Below are 27,547 nucleotides of genomic sequence, written 5' to 3'. Positions count from 1 at the left end.
CACTTAATTGATCCAGTAACCTAGATGAATTTCTAAATTGGTTAGAAGATAAGGAAAGAATATTGAGGGGCAGGAGGAGAATGAGGAAGCAGGAGGCAGACCTCTCCCTCCTCTCATCCTCCATCCCGGCTCCCACTTGGTATAGAGAAGATTCTAGTTGTTTGCATGGCAAACCATGTCAGGCATTGCTTGAGGTCACCTTGGCAGGGCAGGGGAGGCTCTGCTTCTCCCTGGAGCTCACAGTTCTCCCATGAGATGGCTAGACAGCCTGTCCCCCCTCCCACCGATCTCCAAGCACCCTTTAGAAAGTCCCTTGGTGCTAAGAGTCATCACACAGGCCCCCTGAGGAGTCAAAGGCAACGTCCTCTCTGGTCTCTGAACCCCTCCAACTCTCTTATGGCTTAGCAGCTGCCTGGCCTTCTGACCGAACTCTTGACCCTGCTTCAGCTAGATGTGCCCTGGAGCCCGGCTATAAATTTGATTTAATGTGAGCCTCAAATAAACCCTACAGGGTGAGTGGAGCTGGGATGAGGATCCCCATTTTGCACGTGGGGAGACCGAGGCTGAGAGAAGAGAAATAACTGTGCTGAATCTTCCTATCCAGAAGGATGGCCTAATGAACTGCTTCTGAAGTGAGGGGTGAGGAGGGTCTATCGCACCCTAAGAGGGACGCTCACCACTTCAAACAAATGAATGTGAGGTAATGGTGGCATTTTAGGCCCTGCCCGTTTGCATCTTCACCACGCCCTTCCCTGGGTCCTCTGGGTACCTCTGGGCATCCCTGAGGCTGAGTAGCTGCTCCTAGACTGCCCCTCCTCACCCCACCCCAGCCTCGCCCACCTGCCAGCTTTCAAGGTCACGCTGTCTGGAAATTCAGCAACTGATCTGGGAGACTTCCATTGTAAATCTCCCAGCATGGCCCGCTTCTACAATACAGCCAACTGCCACACCCCACGGCCCATTCCTCTCAGCCTACCCTGATGGTGACCAGTCATCTATCCTCTGTGGGAGGGTAGCTGGCCATTCGCTGCTTCTCCCCACCCCAAACTCCTGAGGACAGGGCCCCAGGGACTCCGAACTCAGACAGAAGTAACATAATTCTGAGCTGAACTCAACCATCAACTGCTGTGTGGTCTCAAGCAAACCACTTCCCTTCTCTGAACCTCCGTGTCCACACTCAGGATGTGGATCAAGGTCACATGACCTTGACGATCCAGTGTGACGAAGTGTGGGAGCTGACAGGGTGGCCACTCTGATGAGGGTTCCCATGGGACCCATCCTTGGGAATCCTCAGGGTGGAGGAGCCCAGAATAAGGCATGATTATACCTGCCTCTCATCAAGTCAGGGAAGACTTCTCAGAGGAAGTGGTATTTGGTTTGGCCCTGGAAGGATGACCAGACTTCACACATCTGGGGATGAGGACACTGGTGGATGGTGTTCTGGGGGTGGCAAGAAGGGGCCCTCCATGAAGGCATGACCAGCCTGGGGCCTTAGAGTCTCTAAGTTGCATTTCTTACTTGCTTGAGCATATCAGGCCCCAGCTTATACCCTTCAGTGGCTCCCTGATGCCCTTGGGCTAAAGCCCCTACTCCCTCAGGAAGCTTCAGGTACCTGGCAATATCTGGTCCCTGCCAGCTTCAGGACCCAGGGCACTGCCCTTGCCCCAGGCCTCCAGCCTTGGTGAATTTCTTTTTCTCTATAGAATGTGCAAGCCGATCCCTGATTTGACTCTTTGATCAAATAACCCCCCACCAGGCGTTATGTGATCTGCCTCTCCCGCCCCCCACCCCCGAGCCTACCCCCTCCCTCAGGGTCCCAGCCCCTCAAGTTGAGTCTGCCTGTTTGGGATTCAGCTCAAATGTGCCCAACTTAAAGTACCACTTTAAAGTAGTACAACTGAAGTACTACCAGGTGACAAAAATCCCGTTTTGCCCAGGCCTGGGGCTTGCTATTGGAACCTGGACAGTGCCAGGCGCCTCAGGGTGGTTGGTCACGCCAACTGACCTCCAGCCCCTGCCGCCTGGCCTGCCTGTGTTTGAATTTCCTTACCACTTTCCCTTTGGAAGACCCGTCTGTCCCTGCGCTTTTCCTCATTGGTCAGCCGTCATGCCCACCCCTGGCCTTGAGCTACTGGAGAGCAGAACAGGGCCTACGTGTCTGTCCAGTGCTAAAGCCCTTGTACCCAGAAGTATGCTGGCGCCAGACCCTGCTCAGCTAGTTTATTTCGGTGAACGAGTGAGGGGTGTGGACTCGGACGCAGGAAAGTGTCGTTTCCTCTCTGGCTTGAGTTTCCTTACCAGGAAGGTGGGCTCTGGGCCCCGTGCCCCCACACACAGCAAGTAGGAGAAGAGGGGCAGAACGCGGCTTGGCGAGGGGTCCTGAGTGGGCAGGGGTGGTGTGGCCAGTGGCGGGGTGGGGTGCTGTGGCTGGGAGTGTCCCAGCCCTCACCTTCCTAGATGTGCCACTGTCACCTGAGGGCCATTTCTGGGGCAGGCTGTTGGGCCAGCCCCGGGGTTGGGGGTGTCCGAAGTGATGGCGCCGACTGCCAAGCCCCACTCCCCTCCCACCCCCGGGAACAGATGGCCCAGGCTTGGGCGGGCGGCAAAGACGGGGACTGGCATTTGTGTATGTGTGTGGTTTTTTAAAAATCTGACACATTTTTGTCACGTCTTGGTGCATCAGAACAGTAAAGGAGGCGGGAGTGTGAGAATGTTTTAACTTGCAACTTTGTATCAGCTCCAGTTTCTCCAGGCCTCCTCCCCCTCCCCCGGGCCCCCGCGGCGGAGCCTCAGAGCCCATCTGTTCCTGAATCCCTGCTCCCCCCACATCTATCCGTCCTTCCTCCCTTCCTTCCTTCCTTCCTTCCTTCCTTCCTTCCTTCCTTCCTTCCTTCCTGTCAGCTGAGGGGAAGAGAGAATCAGAGGAAGCAGCTTGATACTCCCAAGAGGACCCTGGGCAGGAAGGCAGGGGACCTGTTTTAGGGCCTTAAGCTTGACCCCAGACTTGCTTTGTGATCTTGTGCAGTTCCTGACCCTCACTGGGCCCCATCTAGCCCTCTCTGGGCTCCTAAGGAGTCAGGCCCATCCCCTTTGGGGCTCCATGACTCTGACACTCAAAGAAATGTCTGGGGAGAGGGATTAGAATTGGGGAGAATACTGGAAGAATCAAGACAGGGAAGTTAGGGGTTCAGAGCATCCAGGGATAATGGGCCCAATGGGCCCAAGGTATCAGAGGGAACCACATTCATGAAGCGAGACTAAGTGGGTCCCAACCTTCACTCCCCTCAGGTTTGGGGCTTGGGTTCCTCATGACCTCAGTCCCTCCTCCACCTAGCCCCCTCAGGGTGGTTTTTTGATGGTGACCCAAGGCTGGCCAGGTCTGAAGCAGCTGCTTCAGGGAAGAGCTGGGTAGAAAGAGGAGGAGCCAGGTAGTAATCCCAGGGACCTAGACGCCTCTCTGCTGCCCTGCTGTGCTTGTCTGTCCTGCAGGTCCCTGGGAAAGGAAGCGGGGTGAGTGCCAGCTCCTAGAAGATTTGCTTCTCAGCCGCCAGCCCTGCTGTCCCCAAGCCTGCCTGGCACTAGCTTCCATTTCATTAGTCACAGACATGCCAACTGGCCTGGAAAACCAGGAGTCCACACGGCAGGCTGGTGGGAGCTGCCCTGGGCATTGGGAACTGTTAGGAGCATGAAGGAGCGATGCCCGGGGCAGCTCAGTCATGGCAAGGGCCCAAGCCTCACTTCCTCATTCTGCCGCTCAGAGACCGGAGCTGCTGGACGCCTGTGCTGTGGCTTGGGATGGCGCGGCTCAGGTAGCTGGTGTGCCACCACCTGGGGCACAGAAACCAGCCCAGCGCCATCCCTGCAGGTTTGCTCCCTCCACACCTAACACAGAACTCACGAAGTCCATGGCATATATCAGGGAACAAGGGCAGAGGGAATGGGAGACAGAGGGGGTTGTCATCATCTGTCCCATGACCCCTGTTCCCCCTCCCCCCATCAAAGACTGCACTAGATCACTGCTGACCACAGAGGTCCCCCCAGTCAGGGTTGAGGCAGCTCCTGAATATTGCCCTCACCTCTCTGCTCCTTGGGTAGGGCCTGGGAAAGCTGGACAGCCAGCCCCCTGTGCACCGCCCCCCATGAGAGTCCCTGTAGGAGATGGACTCAGCTACTCAGGAGCCCTGGCTCTGGCCAGGGCTAACAGCAGCCAAGTAAACCAGCATCACCCCTTTGCGGCCCGGGCCCCGGACCCCAGGGCCCAGCTGAGTCAGTGCCATTTGAATCTCACCATATGGGCGCGGGGTGGGTGCAGGGGGAGGAGCTGGGGTTGCCATGAGAACCCGCACGCTGGCATTTCCTCTTTTGGGGAAGCTGAACCATACTTTGCAGGCGGTGTAGGCTTATGAATCCCATTTCTCTGTGTTTTTTAGGAAGGGAAAAAGGGCAGGGGAAGGGGGTGGAAAAGACAAGGAGGGAGGGAGATGGAGTGAGGCAGAGGGAACAATGGGGGCTCTCTGGAGCTCTTGGGGGTTGATCAGGGGCCTGTGTTCCCCAGAACCGAGCCCAAGGCCAAAGTGGGGCCTGGTGTCCCCTCTGACCCCTTGTCCAGGCCTTTGGTAAACCTTTTCCTTTCAACCCACATCCCCACACGCTGCCTGGTTTCAAGTCAACTCTTTGACCCCTTTCCAGGTTCCCTATCTTCATCCCTGTCCTCTGAGTGCCCCCTCTATGGACAGTGACACTGGGGCAGAGGAGGTCAGGAGGCTCGGGGCCTGCTCTTGGGGCGGGGCCTCAGTCAGGGGCAGGCGTCTGTTCTAACCCAAGTATGTCACAGGTTCCTTGGGCTGTAGTAGCTCAGCAAGTGGGATTCCACATGTCTGGGTGGATAGACGTGGAAGGCTGTGTGGAGAGCAAGGAATCGTGCTGGGGTGGGGCTTGGGAGGGGTGCAGGGAGCTGAAAGGAGAGGGCTGTTTCCACCCATCCATCTGGTAAGGGATTGGGGGGTGGATATGCTAAGAATACAGGCTTTGGGGGCAGACAGATCTGGGTGTGAATCTGGCCCCGTCTCTTCATACCTGTGGCATCTCTGGCAAATGAGCCTCCTCGAGCCTGTTTCCTTCTTCTGTGAAATGGGGATGCTAGCGCCTGCCTTGCAGGTTTCCCGAGGTGCCCACCACAGTGGAGGGACTGGAGTAGACCTTGTTAGATGGCAGCTGCCGCTGGCATTATCACTCAGGACATGGTCCCTGGCGTTGGCTTGGGGCACAGGGAGGGATGAGTTAATGTGGTCCTGGGCCTGGAGGGGTGCGCACCCTGAGCAAAGGTGTGGTGGGGCCCCATGGCCATGTTCTGGGGAGGCGGCCTTGTAGAGAGGAGCTTTACTGACGGGGAAGAAGAGTGAGATGGCTGGAAGAGGGCTGTGGGTGACAACTAGGGGGCTTGGGGTCTAGGGGCAGAACCAGGCTCCAGGCGGGCCCAGGCCACGTGGGCAGCTCTACAGCAGAACTACCGCATCTGCTGAGTCTCTGGCTCTCCCCCAGCTCCTTCTCCTGGAAGCCTTGCCTGTCACGTCTGGGGCACCAGCCTTCCTTCTGGGGAGGTCCCTTCCAGATCCTTGGAAAATGAGGCTGCCGAGTCAGGGGACCAGCATTGTGACACCAGCTCTACCAGAACCTCCTGAAGTGTGACCCCGGGAAAGCCCCTGCTCTCTGGACCACCCTTTCCTGACTGTAAATGGGGTTATAGACTGCTATCCTTCCCTCCTCCAGGGGCTGAGTAGGGCCCCAGGAGACGAGGGGGCGAGCTTCCTTTAGGATGTGTCTCGAGAAAACAGAGGACGAGAGTCTGGCTTCATCCCCATTGAGCAGGGGGTGGGGGAGGGGCGGCGGGGGAAGCAGGGTCCTCCTCAGCTCTGGGTGCTGCCCCTGCCTATCATGAAGCCCAAGCATCAAGTCCTCCTAGGTGCCAAGTGTTTACATCTTGTTTCAGTCTTCCAATGACTAGGGGAGCAGTTGACACCCGAGAAGACCCAGGCTTAGAGAAGGAGGGATCAGAGCCCAGGCCTGCCTGGCTCTGGAACCCTATCCATGACCCCTCCAGACCTCTCTTTTTCAACCCTTTCCACCCCTCCCAGACCCAGGCCCTCGTCTGGCCACTCCGATGGGCCACCGTGAGGGGTTGCAGGGACACTGCACACAGCAAAGACAGGAAAATGAAGACGAATGGATGCTGAGCACCAGGCCCGAGTCCCCCCTGGCTGGAGTCTGACCATACCTAGCCAGCCTGGAGCCGTCCCAGGACCCCGGCTTAGGAAGAGCACAGTCTTGGCATCGAAGGTCTTGAGAGTGATTCTGAACTTTGCTGTGAATTCACTCTGGCTCCTCAGCAAGTTAACTGAACCTCTCTGAGCCTCCTTTTCCTCATCTAGGAAACGGGCAATAGCGCGGCACTGTGTCAGCCTTAAAAATCTCAGATTTAAAACAGCTTAGGTGCATTTTTTTTTTTTTTGCCCTGATTGCAACAGGGGGAGGGGCATCTATTCTTCATTGTCACTTGGGACCCCAGGCCGAAGGAGCTGCCCCCATCCCAGCATGAATACCAGGCAGCAGGAAGAGGCCTGGCCGAGGCTACTCCGGCTCTTACAGCTCCCTCTTCTAAGTGATGCAGGTAACTTTCGCCACATTGGCCAAAGTGAGTCATGTGGCCATGCCCAGCCTCAGAGGGGATAGGGAAGCACCGTTCCTTACCACCTACCTAAAGGGGGAAGACTGGGATCTTAGCAGACATCCCAACCTGATGACCACAGGCGCCTGCCCCACAGGATTGCCACAAGCGTACCGTGTGCCGAGGGGAATGGGGACCCTGGCACACAGAAGGCACCAAATCAATGTTCAGCTCTCTTCCCCTTCACCTCCAGCTCCTAGGAGCTCTACATCCTGTTTCCTTTCCTGGCTGCCTCCCCAAATGGGTCATCAGAGTTGATGGACAGCCCCTACCTTGCGGGTGAAGACCTTTGCTTCTGTGACAGAGGGGGTGGTGTCTTTCCCAGGGGTACTTGGCTTGGTGGCAGCAGAGCCAGGAATGGGAAGACAGACTCCCTCACTCCCAGCTGAGCTCCGCCCCCCTCCCAGGGCATTTGTTTTGTTAAAAAACAAATGAAAAAAAGCAGCAGATACCAGTAATACCTTGACTTTATTAAGGGCTTCATAAGACCCAGATCAAATTACATCTCCTGCAATCGAACAGTAAATTCAATTCTGTTCAACAAATGTTCTGTTCTACACTGAGAGGGCCCGGGGTGGTCTGGGTGGCCCACTGGGCTTTGACCCCGCCTCTCCCTCAGCATCTTCCCTCATCCTTCAGGAAGATGCCATCCTCTCTGGCTGGAACTTCAAGTCGGTCCTAGAGCCCAGGATGAACCCAAGATGAGTAACTGAGGCCTGGGGAGGTGGGTGACGAGGGGAAGGGGACACTGAGCAGGACAGTGACTTAGGCCTTGGGCCACTTGAACTACATAAGGCTGTGTGTCCTTGGGCAAGTCCCTTTCCTTCTTTGGGTTTCAGTCTCCCCCAAATAAGAGAGCGGCCTAGGTCCTCATCCCTATGCCTAGCGTAGGGTTCTGAGAGCTTCTTTACCAACCGGCATTTTCCCCTCCCCAAAGTGAGGTGGCTGGTGTGAGGGAGAGGGCCTTACCCATTCACCCCATCCTTTGCTCTACACTCAGTGGGCCTGTCAGACCCCACCATCCCCTGCAGTAGCTCATATTCAGAGGAGACAGACAGATAACTAGGTAAATACCAGGTGGTGTGACAGAGGCACACTCCCTCCAGGGAGGCTCACTGGTTACCAGCCACTGGCACAAACCAGACAGGCTGTAAGGTGAGCCCAATTCCTACCTTCTCCCCTTTGGTCCCACCACTGACCATCAGGCACTGAGCTGGAGAAATCCAGGAGGACTCCCTGGGGAAGAAGGGACTGGAGCTAGACCCTAAACCACTTAACTGGGCAAGGAAGGGGAGCAGGTTCCAGGTGGAGAACAGAAGCAATGGCTTGGAGGAGGGGTGTGTCTGGAGTGCGTATGAGTGATAGACACTATCGGGGACATATATTGACACGGGGAAATGAGATTTCTGTGTTCTAGCAACACACACACACACACACACACACACACACACTTACACACACGCGCGCGCACTCTTCGTACAGCTGCAGCCACAGGCAAGAGATGTTGGGGTTGTTCAGGAGGACAGAAGAGCTGTCAGCCAGGATTTCATAGTGCGGAGAAGGGATGCTGCTGGAAGGCCCAGAGAGGCTTCTGAGGCCCTCAGGGACTGTGGGAAGGGACCCCTGTCCCCGGTGAATCAATAAAAGCAACAAGAACAGTAGTAACTCTTCTTGGCACTTTACCATTAATGAAGCACTTTGGTCTCTGTCGTCTTATTCGATCCTCACAATGGCCCTGTGAGGGCTGCTCTGGGCCACTGATGCCCTGATTCACAGAGAAGGCAAGATTTGCCCAAAGCTGGTGAGCCCATGACATGCGCTCACACTGTTTGACTCCATGGCGTCTTTGTGCTGCTTTTCAGGAATCACATGGGCCTTTATCAAAGGGACATCTCCTTGGCGGATAGATGGACCAGGGTTCTGGCATGAATGGGAAGCAGGTTCTAAATTTCCCGCTCTGTGGCTTCCCTTGACTTCTCAAGTTTGAGAGGCTTCCCGAGGCCACTCTTGCTCAGCCTTCTGTGCGGACTCCCCGGGGGCCTGGCCAAACCCAGAGACCCAAAAACCTTAAGCCCCAAATGATGGTGGGGCGTCTTTCCCCCTGAAGTAAGACTGGGGCAGTTCCCGGGGTCAAGGGGTCAGCCCCGGCCCTGCCCCACAATCTATAGGTCGCTTGCTGGAGTTTCTCATCCATCAGGGGCTCTCTTTGTCTGTGCTTGTTCTTCACCTGAAGCTGTTTAGAAAGTGTGGCTTCAAGCTGGGAGGCTAGTGCTGCTTCAGAATCCTGGCTTATTAAGTCAGAGCACAACTTAAAGAAATCTGAACACCTAGGTGCAATGTGGTACTTCCTTAGTAGAAGTTGACTGTCGTCAGTTACTACTTGATACAAATTTGGGCTTTTGTCATTTGGCCCTAAGAAGGAACCATTAGCACATTTTCCAGATTTGGGTTGCTGGAAACTCTGCGTGTGCTTTGGCTTCCTGGGCCTGCCACTTCCTCGTCTGTGTTTTTAGGTTAGTTTGGTTTATTTCTCTTTTTTTGTTTTTGGTTTTTTGGGTTTTTTTATAGTAATGTCTATACCCAACATGGGGCTTGAACCCACGACCCCGAGATCAAGAGTTACACGCTCTTCTGACTGGCGCTCATTCGGTTTGGTTTCTTTAGCTGCCTGGCTGTTTCAACACCAGCCTGCAAATTATCAGAGAGGTGTCTCCTGAGAGCTTCCGTGTCGGTTTCTAAACACTCTTCATTCAGTCTTCTGTCATTCATTCATTTATTCAAAAAGTCTGTCTTGAGTGTCAGGTACCAGGGTTACACAGTGAAAGAGGCGGTGAGCGCCCAACTATCTTTCCGCAAACGGAGGACTCTCTCTTCCCCCCCAGCTCAGCTTTCCATCAAAAGCGGCCTCTGAGCAGGTACCCAGATGCATGAGTCTGCCGTAGGTATTTTTTTCCAGTTGGTATTTTCCTTTTCCACATTCCTCTCCTGCCTGACCCCTGCCTTTGAAGCTCACCAGTGAGGCCAAATTCACTCTAGATTCAGACTCTAAAATGTCTACCTGCCCTCCATTAACATGGACTCAGGACAGCTTGAGAGAGCCCCTAGCTTCTGTACCGTGCCTTGTCCGCTCCAGCACCTCGACTCCCCCCCCCCCCCCCCGCCACTGCTTACTTAAACACCTCCCAACCCTCACCCTGCCATCTGCATGAGCATGCATGGCTTTTCCCCTCTGTGCCCAGGCCGTGTGCCCACCCTGCGGGACTCCCTTGCTGCCTCCAACAACCCTTCAACCCTTCACTTCATCCCATCCCTGTCCTGAGACGTCAGTCTTCAGATGTGCCTCCCAGGCTAAACCTGGCCTGCCCCGCCCGCTAGGCAACTCCAGTCTGTCCTCTCCCTGTTGTGATGGCTTCCAGGGCAGGAGGAAATGATTGTCCAGGACAAGACCCTCTGGAGTCTGCTGGGCTAACTTGCCCTGCTGGAACCAGACAGAGTTACAGGACCCCGGGGCAGTCCCCTGCCGGATGCCCCTGGTTGCTATGGCGACCCTCTGCCCAGTTTCCCTGCATGGAGACCACTAGAAAATAACAGAAATAATGGCGAAGACTGTTTTATTCTGTGTCCCACCTGGGAGCCATTTAAGTCTCCCAATTCCTTTTGACACGTAATAATTTTTTTTCACTTTAAGATTATCTTGAAATCTCACTTCCTCCTCTTCCACCTTACTTCTGCCCTCCGTGGCAGAGTCTCCTAGAGCCTCAGGTTTTATGTCACATACATGCACGTGCTGTGCCCATGCTTACACACCGTGTAGCCAAATTGGACTCTTGGTTGTTGCCACTTGACAGCAAGGCCCCAGAGGCCAGGAGCTCTGCACCCGTCGGCCTCGGGAATCAATGTCAGGGTCAGGATCGGGCCAGGTCCTCCTGTGATTAGAATTGTTATCTAACGTTCCTCGGCAGTAGCAATCAACATGGGAGTAGAACCCAGCCTTGGAACGACCGTGTCGACAAATGTGGGTTCAAGTCTCGGTTCTCCCACTTTCCTGCAGTGGGGGGAGGGGTGCAGTTGGCAGAATGGCCGCATACATGGTTGCGTGAGTGGGATTCCAGCTCTACTGGCCCAGGTGTGTGGCCTTGGGCTAGTGACTTCCCTTCTGTGAGCCTTGGTTTTCCCCCCTATAAAACAGGACCGGTAATGTACCTGCCTCATAAGGGTCATTGTACCCGAAGTGTCCAGCACAGTGCCTGGTGCACAACAAGTGCTCCTTAAATGCTAGCTCTACGGCTGATGTTAATATTGTAATTATTTTTGTGTCTGGGTGATGTTGGTGCTCAGTCTTCTCATCTGCAAAATGGGGTTTATGATGCTACTGGGGGCCCAGCTGCCATCTGATACCAAAGTCCCCCCAACTTACCATCCCCTCTCCCCCTCTGCTGTCCATTGGCCCTGTCTTTCCTAGACATCCTAGAACAGAGAGAGGGAGGGAAGAAGGAAGCAAGGAAATAAATCTCTAGCTGTCCGTCCATCAGTTAGCAATGGTGGTGTCAGTTTTCATAGAGAAGGGGATTCTGCAAAGTAGTCAAAAAACTATTTCCTCCATGACTCCAGCAGCCCAGCTGTTCCCTTTCAGAAAAAGTGCTGAGGGCTGAAAATCAAATAAAGGAACAATGATAGAAAGACACAAAGAAAGAAGGGTGGGGTGCAGGGAGGGAAGGGCAAAGCAGACAGGAAAGAGAAGGGCATGGGGCGTGGCAACAGAGGACTGCCAGGTTTTACCAGGGCGTTTCCTGGGCTGCTTGGAACAACATTCAGCAAGACCGCCATTGACCCAGCACCTGCTCGGAGCCACCAACCACTGCCTGTCCACCAGAACCTAGGTTCAAAGGCAGTGCCAATGAAAGAAGGCATCTGAGCCATCTGAGGTCTTAACAATGGGTGTATTTATGAGTCTTCCTGGCTCAACCTGAGGGGGCCCTTAGGTCCCTGGGCCTTTTAGAAATTGATGCATCTCAGCAATGAGTTAAACACTGGCCTCGGTGCTGGGGAGGGAGACCCTGGAGAGGAATTTCCAGGCTCCCACTCGGCCTCTGGCATATACTGACTCTGACCCCGTGCTGGGCAAGGGTAGGCACTCTGTGGGTCAACGTTGTACAGACCCCACTCTGTCCAGCCTCTGTATCTTACACCTTGTTTCTTCCTCCCAGAATGTCTGTTCCCCTCTCTGCATGTCAGGACTTTACCAGTCCTGCAAGACTGCCTGCTCCAGGGAGACCCCTGGGATTCCCCCTTCCCAGGGTTCATCTCTCCTCCCTTCCTGTTCTGATCACTACCCACCTTGTGTCAGCCCTTCTTGTGAGCTGGGCCTCCCTCTCCTCTGGCCTGTGCTCTGGCAGATGGACCAGAACCCTGTCAGCTCTGGCTTCCTAGTACCTCCTACCGGGGGGCAAGACAGCCTGGAGACCATAGCAGGGCCTGGTCTGAGAGCCTCCACCTGGCCATTTGCCCATCCCTGCGCTCCCACTAGGGAGACAACCAGGGAAACTGGCCCCTGGCTTCAGCATCAGTGCCTGGAATATAGGCAGTAAGACTATATGGGTTCTAAGTCCCCTGCCACCAGCCAGGGGCCCTGCCCACAGCTCCACACTCTTCAGCTAGAGTGTACTCAGAATGCCAGTCCCAGCTTTGCCACCTCCTCCTCTATGACCTTGGGTGAGTTACTGTGCCTGTCTGTGCCTCTGTTTCCTCACCTGTAAAATGGGGACACTCCCAGAGCTTTCCTCATTTTGCTCTTGAGAGTATGAAACAAGTTAATGCCTGGAATATAGAAGGGTCCTGCTGCCTGGTGCAGAGTAAATGCTTAGAAAGTGTGAGGCATTTTAATTTTCCCCCAGGGTCTGTGGCTCCCTTCAGGGCCCACTTTAGAGGAACACACCCTCCCTGGCTGGTCAGCTAATCCCAGGCCAGGCACTTAAGGCCATCAAAGTCCCCACCCTTCCTGGGGTGATCCTGGAGACAGAGCTTCCTCAGAGGCCCAGTGGAGGAAATCTTTCCTGCTGGAACTTCAGGTCATGTGGAAGATGGGTGAATAATCATGGGAGGCTCAGCATGGGGTGATGTCTGCGCCAGGGGCTGGCCCTCAAATCTTCCCCTGAATGTGGGTTTATGCTCCCAGGAGAGAGGGCTGGTTGGCCTCTGCCCTGACTCTCCTGAAAGTGGTTCATGCTCCGCTCTACCTGCTCATAGATTTGTGACCTAAATTGGGGGCACGAAGAGGAGGGAAGGAGAGCTTGCCCTCTTCATGAATTGTGAGCCACAGCCCATTCCCCTCACCCCTCTCCTCCTTCCCCGTCCCCGCCCCCGACTCAGCTCTCTTGGTTGCCATGACAGCAGGGCACTAGGGACAGGCTCCTTATGGGGACAGAACCAGAGTATGCCAGCATGTGTGCCCAGGGTGGGTGGTGCCTCTGTGTGCATTCCCAGGTCCTCCTGCAAGCTGGTGTATGGTGGGGTGGGCTGGGGGCTGTGCATATGGGTGGGGTCCCTTCAGGGCCGCAGGCCTGGTCCACACACACTTCCCAGACATGCAGCTTAGAGTGCGGGCAGGAGCAGTCGGCGCCTTTACTGACCCTGGGGCCGTACTGCCTCTGCAGGTGTGTTCGCCCCCTCCGCCGCTGGGGGTCTGCCCTTTCACACCGCCACCGAGCTCTTGCAGAAGACCCTACACCATCCTCATGTCGCTGGCCCCTGCATGAAGCAGGCAGGCTAGACCATGCTGTCCCAATGTACAGATGGGGAAATGGAGGCCTGCTCATGCACTAGCTCATTCACTGGCTCCCCTAGGCCGTAGAGGCATCAGAGGGGCATTTGGGATCTTATCTTCCTGGCTGTCTCTTCTTCCACACCTGAGTAAGGCTGGCCAATGTCCACCACAAGGGGAGAGCTATCAGCAAGGTGTTAAACTTTGCTTCTCTTTATTCTTTAGTTCTGAGAACTAACTTCTTGCTTAAGGAACGGCCATCAGCCTCTCTAAAGTGGGTCTGGAGCCAGCTCTCTAGTGCGACCCGTGAGGCATGTGCAGGTAGAGAGTGAGTGCAGGCATACAGACTTGTGAAGACAGCAGCTCTGCAAGTGTGAGGGGCCAGTTGAAGCCGCCTGGGGATGGGAGGGCCACCAGGAGGCCTGAATTTGTTCATGATGCTTCCTGCACTTCAGACATTAGCTGGCATTTATCCTCAACCATGACATGTGCAGGGACACACCCACCCCACCCCCTAGCCTCCAGCACGTTAACTAAATGTGACAATGTTCCTGCCAAGTTTGAGTGGGGAGAGAGCTGGGCACCGGTGGTCGTGAGGTCCACCCTTCCGCCTACTGCTTGGGCAGACTACAGAATGACACAGCGAGAAGGAACCAGCCTCAGGGTCAGCCCTCCATCCCACCCCATCCTACCCACCCCATTGTGCGCCCTGGGCATCCTCCCTGGTCCCTGCTTCCCGGGCTGTGATACAGGAGGTCTTTGCAAGCTGGCTGGCCAGGGCTTCTTCCTTCCAGCCCCCTCAGCCCCCCTGATTTGGGGAGTGGGTGGGTGGTCTTCTTCGCCCTCTTCTCTTTGGGAGGAGGACAGAGGCTCCCAAACAAGTGAGTTCCAGGGGTGTGTGCATGGGGGAGGAATGTCTGGGTGTGCACAGAGAGGTCCACAAGTCTGTGAGTCACTGGGAAATTTCCTGAGGGCACACCAGGCCTCTCTCCCCACTTGTCTGATGAGCCACCACGACAGTGCAGGTATTTATGGCTGGTTTTCACGCCCTAGCAGGTGGTGTGAACACACTGCCTGAATGTATGTGTTTTGGTTTGAGAGTGTGGGGGCTCTCCCATTGTCTGCCTTCCAGATCTATCCACCTAGGGCTGCCAGCCTGAGCCTCACGTCACTTAGCCCATGGAGAGGATTCCACCCGAGGGCCCCCCATCTGACCCCAAGCCTCTATGACTGTCACGAGCATCAGGCCTGGCTGCTGGTTTTGGCGTCAACAAGGCGAGTCACCTCACCTGTCTGAGCCTTAGTTTTCTCATCTGTGAGATGGGCACAACAGCCCCTTCTGCGCGTGTTGCTGAGAGATTGAGGGAGCCAGCGTTGTGTCCATCAGCTTCAGGAATGGCCAGTGAGAAGTCGGCCAGGGCTCAGTCTGTCCCCTGCTCAGCCCTGCTCTGGGGCTGTCATCTCAGGGGCACATGTGCTGGGCTCTGTCTTACCCTCTTGGTGTCACTCACACTGCCACCAATGTCAGCCTCATTTCCCAAGTAACAGAAATGCCACAAACAGGTGGGCCCAGAAGGAGCAGATAGATGCTCAGGTGTGCCCTCGGGACCCCGGGAACCAGGGTACCCCCTCACCAACCTGGCCTCCTGGGCTCCTAGGACAACATGGACAGAGAAGGGACAGAGAGGGAGGGCACTGCCTCCATACAGACCCCGGACACTGCTCCAGCACGGCTGGGAAGCCCTAAACGAGGCCCTGCGTTTTCCGTCTGGGCTGCGGAGCCTTGGCGAATGGAGGGAAATGCAGAAGAGTCCCACTCAGGACACACACAGCTGAGTGACATGTCTTGTTTAACAGTGGCACACCCAGCACAGATCTACAACACAACACAGTGACACTTAAACAACAACAAAAACCGGATCCGCACACAAAGCACCACTGCACCTACTAGACTCACAGTCATAATGGCTTGCCCTCTCGAGGGCTGAGTGTATGCTGGGCCCAGTTCCCAGGGCTCGGAATGGATTATCTATCTCAGTAATTTCACGACCCTTTGGAGCAGGTGAAGGGTCTTGCCCGAGTGCTCTGCCCAGAGGGGTCCATTATCCAGAAGATTCTCCCGCTTATCACCGTCACCGTTTCCCTGTTCGCAGATATCATCCCCCCCCCCCACCTAGCCCCATATACTAGAGAGAGATGAAGTGGGGGGGGCAAAACCCCAGGTATCCTGCCGGGGGGGGGGGTGGCACCAGCCTCTCAGGAAGGACACCCCTTGTCTCCCAAGTCCCCGCCTGAGATTTTCCCTTGGCTTGCTGCCTCTGGGCCAGTGCTGTGGCTCCTCCCAGGGTACAAACCCTCAACCATGGCCTTGGGGTGGGCCACCTGCCGTGCTTCCCTCCCTGCACCCCCTGCTATGACTGGCAGGGTGGCACACACCCAAGAATGGCAGGGAAGGCAGTGCAGGCTCACATAGCCAGAAGTGGCCCTGCCGAAGCCCCGGGACCTGAGGCTCCCGGGCTTTCCTCCCTGGGTGCCCACCTTCCGCGTGCCTGTGGGCCTCTCACCCTTCAGGGTAACCTGACCACTGCGGGTAGTTCCAGCAGTCCTTATCAAGGTCTGACCCAGATACGGGAGGACGGAGGGCCCTTCCTGACTTTGAGGTTGTCCTACCCTCGGGGTCTCGGTTCTCCCCTGAAGCCCTGGATAGCCTTGCCTTCCCACCTGGTCCAGTACACGAGCCTTCTTGCTCCCCATTCCTTCTCAGCTTCCAGCACCATCCAGGGGGCCTGAGTAGGGCCCCTGTTCCCTGTCCTGGGGTCTAGCCTGCCTTCTCTCCCCTTGGCCCTCTGCATGAAGGAAAGTGACCCAGAGAGGTGGAGGGAGAGAGAGAGACCGAAAAGGATGGATCCTTGACAGGTCAGAGAAGGGCTGATGCTGAATTCTGGGGGCCCTGAGGAGCTGTGGCCTGACCTGACCAGCCCATCCCCAAAAGTACACCCCCTGCTCAGTGGTTTGTAACAGTCGGTGGCCTCATCCCTGCTCTTGCTGTCTGCTTCCCCCTCCCCACCCATTCAGTGCAGGCTTTGAAGCCAGACACACATGTTCCAGCTCCCCCACACGTGACCTGTGTAATCCTGGGCACAAGATGTCCCCTCTCAGAGGAGACTCAGAGCGAGCACCCAGTCCCAAGAGCTGTCCCTCTCTGCCCAGCCATTCAGCTGTCACTACAGGCACCTGTCCCATCTGTCCATATCCCACTGGTCAGGTGATGGGTGGGCAGGTGCCAAGGACCGGGAATTCTTGGGCAGGAGGAGAGCTCCTGAGAATGCCACACCACAGTGGCTGTCAGAACGCTTGTCCCAGTTGTCACAACATGACACTGAGCGTGGAGAATGAGCATGAGTTTGAGCATCTCCCCACCTCCTCCCGGGACTGAGTCCAATATGGGGAGAGGCAGGAGGCCGAGGCGCCAGCCTCCGGCGGTGACCTGCTGTGTGCCCTTTGGCAGCCATGGTGCCTCTCTGTCCATGTGCAAAACAGGCTGCTGTGGGACAGACCACGGCTGCATAAAATAAGGCAAGGGGTGCAGAAAGGACCCCCAGAGGAGAGGCCCAGCCCAAAGCATAGCTGATAAGAACTTTCGGGATTCCCTTCTTTCCTCTGGGAGAAGGAACCCACTCACAGAACTAATGTACTCCTGGGGGATGGTTCAGGACTGGGGAGAGGAGCCTGTCTGCTGCCCAAAGCCAGGTGACACGCCCAGCCCTGCTCCCTGTGTGGCCTCCAACAGGTTGTGGGTGACCTGGCTGCCTCATTTAGGGCCAGGCTGGGGAGAGGGGGCCTTCCTGGGCCTGGACTGCCTCCTCTTGCCCTGTGTGGCCCTCAGCAGAGCTGAGCACAACACGGGCACCCGAGGCCCCGAATCGGGCTGCGTGGTTCCACTTCCCTAAAGGAAGTATCCCAGAGACTGAAGACCCCCCAGCCAGAGAGACAGTGGGGTGCCAAGCCTGTCATCCCTGAAGAGCCAAAGTGCCGGCATTCCCATCCATCCCTCCTTTCCCTCCCCGTCCCGGGTGAGGCCTCTCTCTGTTGGCAGCTGTGCCTCCAGAGCCTCGCCTCCACCTTCCTCCTCTGCTCCCTGGGGGTGTGGATGCCCCATGTGTGGCGGAGCCTAGGGCGGGCCAGGCGCCGGTGGCTGGACACCTTCCCCCTCCTCAGCTATCTTCCCCGTTCTCCTAATGTCCTGGATGCAGGCCTTCATGGAGCGGAAGGAGAGTCTAGCACAGGGAAGCCTCGTTAGGAGCTCCCGCAAGATTGGGGTGACGAGGCAGCGCCCTCTGCACCCAGAGTGTCACATACAAATTCTCCTAGGACCCTGCTCCTAGTCCTCCCGGGTAGGCTTGACTGTCCCAGGATGGTGTGAACGGAAAGTGGCTCAGAGAGGGTAGGTGACTTGCCTAAGGTCACAAGCCAGCAAGTGACTTCCCTGGGCCGTGCGCCATGTGGATCTGGCCCCGGCATCCAGTTCTTGCCAGCACTGGCCTCAGCCCATCAGGCTGGGCGGGCCCTCAGGGCTCTTCAGCCTCCCGTAACGTCCTCCACGGCAGGTCCGGCCAGCCTCCGCTTGCACGCTGCAGTGATGGAGCGCTCCTGGTCCGTTTCTGGCTCTTCGTGGCTGTGGACCTCCTCAGTACCGCCTGACTCCCCAGTGGGTCAGGATGAGGGAGGGGGTGGGGAGCGGGGCCAGCCGGTCTCTCAGGCTCTCTCCATACCCACCCTCATCCATCTCCCTCTACAATCAGAAGGGGTGTTGGGGAGCCCATGCAATGCCTGGCGGCCAGCCGCCTCTTTGTTAGTCTTAGCTAACAAGCTGTTTATGGGTGCGACATGACACCCGCTTTCTCTTTTATAACTTCAATAATTTATGGGCATATTAGTGGCCAGGCGGCCGCCCTGGGTCCCAGCCAGACGGGACGGGGCGATGCAGCCGGGTGCCTCTGCCGATATTTACTCTCTCCCACCATCAATTATTAAGGAGCTCACCTTCATTTTTGCACATAATTACATGCACCGTGATGGTTCGAACTCCCCTGCTCTTAGTCCCTCTGGAGGGGGGCCCAGCCTGCCTGACAGGGCTGAGCTGGCAGAGGGACCCAGCTGGTTGGAGAATGCAGCAGAAAGACACCATACCTGGGAGACAGATTGTGGTAGCCTCAGCTCCGCACCCCCTCTCAGCTGAACTAGAACTGCCTTGGCCGGTGCTGGCCTTCTTAAGAGCCAGCTGTGTGTCCCCACCATCCCAGGGTCAGGGTTTTGCACCTGCCAGACACTGCCAGACTGCTCAGACACTGTCCCCGACTCTCCATAGAGCTGGTCGACTCCTACTTAGCCTTTGGATTTCAGCTCAGCCATCACCACCTGCTGGTTATCTGTCCTGCCTCCTCTGTGTGTGTGCATCTCCTCACACTCTCCTTATCTCCACCTGGATCACACTACATTAAGTCTTGCACAGTAGACCATGGGCTCTTTGGGGCACAGAGAATGCTGTATCAAATGTTTATTGAGTGTAGGAGTGAATGGATGGGTAAAGGGATGGATGGATCCCCCACCTCCCTCACCACCAGTGGGCCCACTGAAATGCCCACGCCCTCCCCTCCAGGAAACCTGTCTTGGTTGCACCCACCACACATCTCCCTGTCCTTGAATCTCCTCCAGGTCCTCCTGGGCTGGGTTGGAATCCCCCAAAGGACAGAAAAGCCTGGGCCCTCCATCTAGCCCCCAGCACCAAACAGAGGGCAGGTGAAGATGGAGAGAGGGCAAATTCTGACCATCTCAGCTCTGTTGCTGACCTGGGGAAGTTACTGGTCCTGTTTCCTCACTGGCCATATTGGATGTGGAAAGGGGCATATGGAGATAATAACGGTTCCTACTTTGCTGGGTTGTGGTTGAGGCTTAACGTGAGATAATTTATAAAAGCACCTAATACAAGGCCAACCATGTCATAGGTGCTCAAGCAATATTCCTTAATGTCAGCCATTGTCTGTGAATCGAACTGAAATGTGTTGAATCGAATCTTCTTAGTCACACCTTCTCTTGTCCACACCTGCTTGTTTTTAGTCTCCTCTGCCATGTAGCGGGCCCCAAGCTTGGCTCATGAGAGCCCTGAAAATATTCCAGATTGATCAATCAAGACTCCCAGCACCTCAGTCTGTACCTACGAATCTCTCCCATGCTACAGAAGAATAGACCGAGGCCAGGGAGGTGATGTGGCCTCCCCCAAGTTGACGGCAGAGTGAGGAACCGAGCCCTGGCCTCCCACTGGACTTGAAAACCCAAGAATGTCTCCCCAGAGACCCTCCACTGTAAGAAGGAATAATAGTGGAATAGACCCATGGGACTGTTAAGGGGATTAAATGTGTTGCTTAGAACCACCGTGTCCACTCAAGTTGAGTGCCTCAGAGTGTGGGGTTCGGGATAGGCATGTCTCTACCTCTTCCCTTCTTCTCTCTCCAGAGGGAGCACTCCCCTGGAGTTGGTATTGAACACATGCATGTTTTTAGACTTTGCCTATATATATGTAGTGTCCACACACAGTTTATAGGGTTTGGGGCTTGTTTTTAAACCTGTATGAACAGTACCATCTTGTACATATCTTTGGGGTTTTTTTTCTCGGCATCGTGTTTGCGAGATCCCCACGCCGGCGCGTGTAGCTCCAGCTTGTCCGTCTCGGTGCTGTGTAGTCTTCCAGTGTGGGGTTACATGGCATTTTGTTCATGTTTTCTCCTAGTGGTGGGCATTTAGGGTGCTTCTAGTTTCTCACTAGTACATTCTGCACATTTGTGAAAATCCCTGTACTTGTCTTGTGAATGTTTCTCCAGGGTATATACCATACAGTGGGCATCTTTTCAACTTCTCTTGATAACCACTAAGTTGCGTGCCGCTTCTCAACTTGACCTGCAGGACGCACTTGGCCTGAATTATCTCAATGCCCCCAGCCACGTTGGGAGAAAGAAATTTTTTGCCCATCTCACGCATGGAGTATGTATTAGTTATCTATTGCCTCATAACAAATCACCCCAAAACTTAATGGCTTTAAACAACAAATCTGTATTATTTTACAGTTTCTGTGGGTCAGGGATCCGGGTGAGGCTTAGCTGGGGGCCTCTGGCTCAAGGGCTCTCACAAGGCTGCATTCCAGCTGTTAGAGTGTCAGTCATCTCAGGACTCGACTTGGGCAGGGTCTGCTTCCAAGCTTACTCATGTGGGTATTGGCGGTTCTCAGGGCATCATGGGGTGCTGGTTAGAGACACCAGTTCCCTTCCATGTGGGCTTCTCAACAGGGCAGCTAATAATACTTGGCACCTGGGATCTGTCATCACGAACAAGCAAGTGATGGAGAGAGGGTACCCAAGACGAAAGCCAGTCTTTTTGTAACCTAATCTCAGAAGTGATATGCCATCCCTATTCTCTTCATTAGAAGTAACTCAGTTAGTCCAGGAGCACCTGGGTGCTCAGTCGGTTAAGCGTCCGACTTCTGCTTAGTTCATGATCTCACAGTTCGTGAGTTCGAGCCCCACGTCGGGCTCTGTGCTGACATCTCAGAGCCTGGAGCCTGCTTCGGATTCTGTGTCTCCCTCTCTCTCTGCCCCTCTCCCGCTCGCACACTCTGTCTCTCAAAAATAAACATTAAAAAAAAATTTTTTTAAAAGAAGTAACTCAATTAGTCCAGCCCACACTCAAGGGGAGGGGATTGCATAAGGTGGGGGAAATGCCAGAAGGTAGGGACCATTGGGAGTCATCTTAGGGGCTGCCTATCACAGGGCGACTGAGGCTCAGAGAGGTACAGTGACTTTCCCAGGGTCACACAGCAGTTAGAGCCAGAACTGGAACTCAAGGCTCTAAGGCTAGACACCCGAGCCACCACCGCTGCCTTTGGCTTAAGTTAATAACAGGTTCCGACTTAATAAACAAGTCTGCTGCACAACAGAACTCAAGACAGGCACTTAATGAATGGATTTGCTAATAGTGCTGCCTGTTTGCACACATTAGCTCAAGTGCCCCCCTGACATGATCCGTGGGGACAGCCGAGCCCAGGCTCTCAGGAGAGGCTGCTCTGCCAAGCCCAAGGAGCCAGGGGGTGGTCCCTTTTTATAAACTGCTTTTTGTGTTTTTTTGTTTGTTGGTTTTGTTTTTGCTCTCAATTTCATCATTTGGGTGTCTTCGTGGTTTGGGTTTTTTTGTTTTAGTTTTCTAGTGGAGTGCACATTTCCCTGGGTTTTAAGGAGAGCGAACTGCAAGGTCAGGAACACCAGGTATTCCCCTGGAGGGACTTCGGGTCAGCAGGGCTGATGAGCCCCTTCACGGCCCCAGACGAATTTCCTGCTTCTCAGCTATTATGGGGGCAGCAAGCGGGCACCTAGCCCAGCAGGGCCCTGTGGCCAGGCTGAGTGAGGGCCGGTCCCCAGACCTTAGCTCCTTACAGGGCTTCTGCCTTGGGTCTCCCAGGAGCCTTTTGGTTTCCCCCAGTTCTCAGGGCGATTCCAAGCAGTGGGGGCTAGTGCCTATATTGCTGCTAGATAAGTGAATGTCACGGGTGCTAGAACATTTCCAGTGGAGGCATGGGTGACCAAGGCCCCGAGATGAGGGGAAGTGAGAATTGAGGACCCGTGTGCCCCTGCTCCCATGCCCTGGCCTCCTTCTGCAGGAGAACCATTGGTCCTTCCTGATTAGTGGATTTTAGTGGAGTTTAATTTGCACACATCAGCCCCTCTGGAATCAGGGCTCTGGGCTCTCTGCAGAAATTGGAGGAGACACAAGATCAATCCCTGCCTTCAGGGTGTTCCTGATTCTCAGAGGACGAACTTGGTTGAGGCCTCTCCTAGTGAGAATGCTGAAAGGAACCTTAGGGTGGACCCCTGTCTTTACAGAGGAGGGGCTGCAGGGTCAAGGAGCAGACAGCAGCCATGACAGTGTAATAACCATTTATCAAGCACCTACTGCGTGCCTACATTTATCAAGCACCTACTGTGTGCCAGGCCCAGCATCAAGTACTGGATATATATGAGATCCTCACACCATCCCCCATGAGATGAGTTCTACTGATATTCCATCTTCCAAAGGAGGAAACTGAGACCCAGAGAGGTACTCAAGGATACAGAGCAGGAGACTGAGGTGCTCAGAGTAGGCTTCTGGAAGGAAGGGGCCACACAGAGCCCTGAATGGAAAGGGAAGAGGGGAAAGGTTGGAGGAAATGGGTTGGGAGCCTGAGAAAGCTGTCAGCGGTAAGACGTGCCTGAGTTGGGGGCTGCCATGGAAGAGGGTACCCAAAGGAAGTGATGGAGGGCTTTCTACACCTCTGCCCTTGGAGTCTTGGCCTCGGCCTTGGCCACAGTGGGTATCCCTCCATGTCGATTAGCACATGTCCACATCCAATGGAGCCAGCCACTGTGCAGAGTCCCCTCCAGCTGGGCCCCAGTGCCCTTCCCTGTAGTCGGCTACCCCATGCAGGACCCAGAAGACAGGAGCTGGGATGCACCGGGACGAGCGTCCTTTTACTTGGAGGTTCCTGGGCCTGACCCTCTATAACATGCCTAAGTGCGACCCTGGCATCCCTGAGTCCCTTCTGGCTTGGGGAGGGGCTTAAGAGGGGGCAAGGAGGTCCTAACCCTGGCCACAGCTCCAGGCCCACCTCCTAGGGGGACTTTCCTGCCAGCCCCCCCACAGGCCCCCCGTCTCCCACCCGCTTCCGCAGCTGCACCAGCGCAGGGCTCTGACCTATGGATTTTCTGCCACTTCCTGATCCACTTCACTCCAGCCTGAGTCTTTAGGACTTCATTATACCTGCGGCCTCAGCAACCCCAGCATAGAGGGCTGCCATTGCCAGAGGGGAGTATGGGGCTCCCGCTATGGCTCCCGGACGGCTACAGCCTTCTAGAAACTCAGAGTCCTTCAAGAAGCTCCCTCTCAAGGCCACATCCCATTCACCCCACTGTCTAGGTGGGGCCACAGAGCCCTGAGCCCAGAGACACCACCACCCCACCCCTGCCAACCCCTCATTACCCAGCTGGGAAAGCTTTCACCCAGGAAGGGGCAGTGGCCCCTCAAGGTCACACAGCAAGTTATTAAGAGTGCTTAGCATCAAATCTGTGGCATTAAGTGGGACATGGGGTCCAGCGGCTCCACAGGGACCTCCTGCTGGATCCTGGCTCTGTCCTGCTCCCAACCCTGCTCCATGCCCTGTGCTGCCTGCCCAGCCCCCACCCGCCTCCCTGGCTCCTGGTCTCCGTTTTTCTTGCTAATTAGAGGTCTCAGCAATGACTCCACTGTCCCAGCCATTTTAGAGCTGTCATTAATTTCAAGTGGCTTCAGAAATAATCATCATCGTAAAACCCCGCGAGCTGCTGGGATACAAGCAGGCAGCACCAGCACAGAGCAGGCATACAGGCAGGCCTGTGTGTGCCACCCGTTCCTTCCTGGGCCCTGGGGAACTGGCCCTTCCTCCTGCATCCTCAGCCTCCCAGATTGGGGAGAGCAGAGCTTGCGCTGTGACATCAGACACATGCTGAGCTTCGAGGCCCAGCTCTACCTCTTACGAAGTGAACTGGGGCAAGATACCATCCCTCCCAGAGCCTCGGTTTTTCATCTGTACAATAGGGATGGCAGTACCGATCTTGAAGTGACAAGTATATAAGTATAGCTCAGAGCCTGGCTTACAATAGGAGCTGAGTAAATGTTAGAGGGTGCTGTCCCCTCCTCCAGAGTCCCCTGGCAAACCCATTCTAGTTTCTCTGCTTTGCTCTTACACTTGGGCTACTGCAGGCTGGCTGCCTCTCCCAGCCAGCAGCTCCTGCTTTATTGGGACCTGCTGAGTTTTCACCCTGAAGCCGGGATCTGCTCTGTGCCCACCCAGGTAGTTGTGAGACAGGTAGTTTCAGGCCTGCTCTTGGGAGCTCCGATTGTGAGGACAGAGAGGAAGGACACTAGGGCCTTGCTTCCAAGGCCATTTCAGTTTGGGGAGGGGAGACAGAACAGAAGAGAATGGCCTTAGTCTGGTCTTGAAGCACAGGTGGAATCCAGGCAGAGGGCTCACCGGGCAGGTGAACCAGCAAGGACTAGGGCCTGAAAGTGTGGGTGAACATTCTTCAGCTGTAGCTCCAGGGTATAATCCCCTGGTTGTGTCAGTGAAGCCTTGGACCAGGCCACTGCAGTGTGTCACGTTCTCCATGGCCCTGAGATCCCTGAGAGGGATCTCAGTAGGAGCTACTCCGACAGCTCATGCAGAGACCTCTGACTGGGTGAGGACCCAGTGACAGACCTCCTCACCCTTTTATGGGGTCTTTGAGTGACAAGGCCAGGGGCCAGCACCCTCACCAGGCCCATGCTGGACCCTCAAAAAGGCCTTTTCTCCAAGTTCTTCCCCTAAATCCTCCCCCACCCCATTGTTTCCATTGATGAAATAAAACGAGTGCTGCGAGGGGTCACTTCTCTTGGAGAGACCGGAAGGGGGAATGGCCTGGATACTGTGTATCATGGAGAACTAAGGCTGTGGGGCAGTTCCTTCCAGACGCAGCTCTCTGGTCACTCCTGCTGCCTCAAGGCTCAAAGGGATAATTGTGGGCCCCAGAAGACCCCGTCCCCGGACGCTGACTTCCTTAGCCAGTATCTGGGGTTTGGGGGTGGGGGCAGTGGGCTCTCCCCCATTCCTCCTCCGAGATCACTGAGGCGGGGAGCAGGTGAGTCGGGGGCGGAGATGCCGTGGCCGCGCTGGGCCTGCGTCAGTCGCCGCACCAGGAATAGCCCCCGCCCCCGCCCCCGCCCCCCAGCGGGTCTGCGCGCCCGCCGGGCGCCTGGCGGAGCCTTTACGCAGGAGCTAGAGAGCGTCTATTCCTGTCGGGCTGGTGGGAGGAGGCGGCGCGGGAGGGCGGGAGCTCACGGGTAACTCACCAGCAGCCGGGGTGGGGGAGCCAAGGAGCCTGGGAAGGGGGTCCAGGCAGCTGAGAGTTGAGGGGCAGGGAGCCGCCTGCGCTGGGCTCTTGAAGGGACAGGACACCTGTGCCGCCTCCCCTCTTCCCCGCCCACCTGTAAGTCCTTCTGCCAAGCCTGCCCCCTACTGGTTTACTTAGTTCTGGAAGGCGACTCGAATTCCCATTCTAGGCTTTACTAGCTGTGTGACCGCGGGCAGGTCCTGTAATCTCTCTGAGCCTGGGGTTCCTTCTCTCTGTCACCGGGGAACAACAGCGCCTCCTTGGAGGGTTGTTGGAGGATGAATGTGGAGTGCGCGCCACAGCATCCGCACCTGCTAGGAGGGGCTCCAGCTAGGCCTAGGATGAGGATGGACATAGTACGGAAGACAGGGGATGGTTTTTCAGGCAGGACTGTCCAGACAGTGGTGTGGCAGTGGGACTGAGAAGTACCCAGCATCTGTTTAGCTGGGACAGAAGGTCTGTGCAACTCTTTGGGCTGTGTGTGTGAGGCTGAACAGTGGAGATACAAGATGGTGTTGGGAGTAAGGGGAGACTCCTAGCCCCTCCGTGCCAGCCAGTATCTGTTGAATGTCGGGCAGGCTCTGCTGGGGGCGGGGGCACTGGGAGCAGGATCCTGTGGTTTGTCTGAGAGACTGAGAGGCCTTGGGTCAGCCTCTGCCTCCCCAGACTCAACTTCCTTCTTGACGTGCCAGAACCTCTACCCCTGTGGGGTACACAGCGTCAGGGGCACTAATGCGCTAATGGGCTGTGAAGAAACAGTGAAGAAGGGTCGAATGTGCCTGGTGGTGTCAGCATGGATGCTTATTCTAATCAAACTAGCTTCGTGCGAAAGGACAAATGGCTTTCAAGGAGGTGGAAGGGACGTGGAAGCTGGCGAGTTCCTAAGGGTGGTAGTTAATTCTGCAGACTGCTGAGACACCACCTCCAGTTGATTCTCTTTGCATACGCTGATCAAGAAGGATCTGGATCTCTGAGGAGAGGTCCCATTCTCTGGGCCCATCTAAGTCTGTGGCCCCAGCCCAGAATCCCCTGGATCTTTGGGATTGGAGGCACAGCGGGCCCAGACTGAGGCTCTGCGCTGCCCTCTGCTGGTCTCTGGATGCAGTGCGGGTGGCCAGAGCCGGCCATAGCAGCCTGCTGCCCTCTGCTGGACAAGAAGCCAGGTTGGGCGGGGACCCGGGCTGCAAAGGGCGGGGCAAGACCCCTCTAGGGGCAAAGCAGCGGAGCTGGCGCGCCTTCCTCGCGTTCCAACGGAGCTTCCCTCTCTACCTGCCTGGCCCCCAGGCCGCCAGGATGTGGACCCTATAGAGATTCGCGAACATTTGGAGAAGAGGGGCAGGACAGAGGCTCCGGGCCTGACCCTTCCCACGCCGTCCTCCAAACAACCCTGGCTGGGTGGGGAGCCTTGCCCGTTCACGTGCTTGTGTCCGTCCACACGGCAGTGTGCAGTGACCCTGGTTAACACGTGTGAACACACTCACGTGCTCACATGCACACGTATGTGGCCACACAAGAGGGTGCGTGCACATACTCAGGGAGGACCGTAGCCCGGACTCCCCTGGGTCGGGCTGGCCCGGGACTCGGAGGGGCGCGGCCGGTGCGGGGCTCGTGCTCCGGGGCGCGGGCTGAGGCGCGAGCCTGGCGCGCCCCTCGCCTGCGTCCCCACTGCCAGTTTCGTTGCCCCATCCGTGCAGGGCAGTGGTTGGGGCGCTCCTCGCTCTCCGCCCCCTCTGCTGAAAGAACACTGGCCCCCCACCCCACCTCCCCCCTCCTTGGTTTTGCGGCCGCGCCTTCTCCTCCCCCGCCCGGCTCCCGCCGCTCGCTTGCTCCCTCCCTCCCTCGGTTCCTCCTCCCTCCCCGGCTCGCTCCTCGCTCCTCACGCTCCCTCCCCGCGCCGCGGCAGAGCGCGGAGCCCGGGCGGGAGCCGGTGCGGGAGCCGGAGCGGGCGGCCGGCGACAGCGCAGGCGGCAGCGGCGGCGGGTCCCGGCCCCGGCCCCGGAGCGCGCGGAGTCCCCACCCGCGCGGCTCCGGCCCCTCTCCCGGCGCGGGGCTCCGAGCAGCATGCGCGGCCGCTGCCTG

General features: G+C 56.3%; 1 protein-coding gene across 1 annotated transcript in view; it reads left to right on the top strand.

The window, feature by feature from the left end:
- LINGO1 (leucine rich repeat and Ig domain containing 1) overlaps positions 1–27,547 on the top strand; it is a 75,276-nt gene that overhangs the window by 30,602 nt on the left and 17,127 nt on the right. The gene's annotated exons all lie outside the window — the stretch shown is intronic.

The sequence above is a fragment of the Lynx canadensis genome, chromosome B3 (genome assembly GCF_007474595.2).
Source record: "Lynx canadensis isolate LIC74 chromosome B3, mLynCan4.pri.v2, whole genome shotgun sequence".
Lineage (NCBI taxonomy): Eukaryota > Metazoa > Chordata > Mammalia > Carnivora > Felidae > Lynx > Lynx canadensis.
Note: the sequence above shows the minus strand (reverse complement) of the source record. Positions and strands in the feature narration are given on the sequence as shown.